The 1,306-nt window shown below is 57.6% G+C and overlaps 1 protein-coding gene across 1 annotated transcript in view; it reads left to right on the top strand.

Moving 5' to 3' along the window:
- LOC105825012 (liver carboxylesterase 1-like) overlaps positions 1–1,306 on the top strand; it is a 124,026-nt gene that overhangs the window by 76,128 nt on the left and 46,592 nt on the right. The gene's annotated exons all lie outside the window — the stretch shown is intronic.

The following is a 1,306-nucleotide window of genomic DNA, read 5'->3' on the forward strand; positions in this document are numbered from 1 at the left end:
AATCCCAGACACCTTCGCTAGCTACCTCCTCTGTCCCCATGGGCTGTCTGAGGCCCCTCACTCTTCACATGGAATCACCGAGCCAGGACTCCCACGCCCTCCCCAGGCAGAGGCGCCCCTGCTTCTCCCAGCGCCCCCCGCTCAGCTGCCAGAGGCTCCGTCCTCCCAGTTGCCCGGGGTAAAGCCGCGAGGGCAGCCTGGACTCTTCTCTCTGCCCCACAGCCCGCACGCAGGCGGCAGCGGATCCTCCTGCTCCACCATGACATGTACTCAGAGTCCTGCTGTTTCTCGCCCTCCCTTGCTTCACCCTAATCAGCCTGTCTGGCTCTGGCCTGGATTATTGCCACAGCCACTCACTTGGTCACCCTGCGACTTTTGTGCTGCGGCTGACGCACACAGCAGCCAGAGAGATCAGATCAGGCATAGGTTGAGTCATGTGATTCCTCTGCACAAACCTGCAGGGCTTCCCACGTGACCTGGGATGACACGCAACGTGCTTCCCCAGGCCCACAGGGCCCTTTCCAGCTGCACCTCCTATGTGCACACAGTGCTCACTGGGCCCCAGGGCCTTTGCACTTGCTGTTTCTTCTGCCTGGAATTGTCTTCTTTGGATATTGGCAAGGCTCACGTGTTCGTTTCATTCAGGCTTCTACTCAAATGCCACAGCGTCCGAGAGGCCTTCCCTAGTCACGTGATCTGAAGTAGCACCCACCGCCCCACCCCTGCCTTTTCCCTCACCCCATTTTATTTTCCCTCAACGCACTTTCATTCCCTGATATTTTATTCTATATTTATCTGTTTATTTGTTTGTGGACTGTACTGAGAGCTTACTGTAGTCAGAGATTTCCCTGTTCTGTTCTCAGTTGTGCTCTAGCTCCTAGGACAGCGTTGGGCACTGCTGCGCCTACCAGTGGGTCATCCTGGGCGAGTCACTGAGCTATCACCTTCCTTGAGACTCCACATGGAGTAGAAGCTCAGTAAATCCTGTCCGGACGAGTGAATGTAGAACCCTACAGCAGCACATGCTGGGGAACGGAAGGCAGGGGAAGACCCCTGCGTTAGGGGTGTGGAAGCCCAGACTATTCCGGAAGGCTCACCGAGAGCCCCAGCCCCGTCTCTCGTCCTGACAGCCCTGCCATGGCGTCTGTGCTGCCCTCCTCAACCTGTTCTCTTACAGCACAGGGGACGAACACAGCCGGGGGAACTGGGGTCACTTGGACCAGGTGGCCGCGCTGCGCTGGGTGCAGGACAACATCGCCAACTTTGGAGGGAACCCAGGCTCTGTGACCATCTTTGGAGAGTCAAC

This window comes from Propithecus coquereli, unplaced genomic scaffold (genome assembly GCF_000956105.1).
Source record: "Propithecus coquereli isolate 6110/MARCELLA unplaced genomic scaffold, Pcoq_1.0 Scaffold770, whole genome shotgun sequence".
Lineage (NCBI taxonomy): Eukaryota > Metazoa > Chordata > Mammalia > Primates > Indriidae > Propithecus > Propithecus coquereli.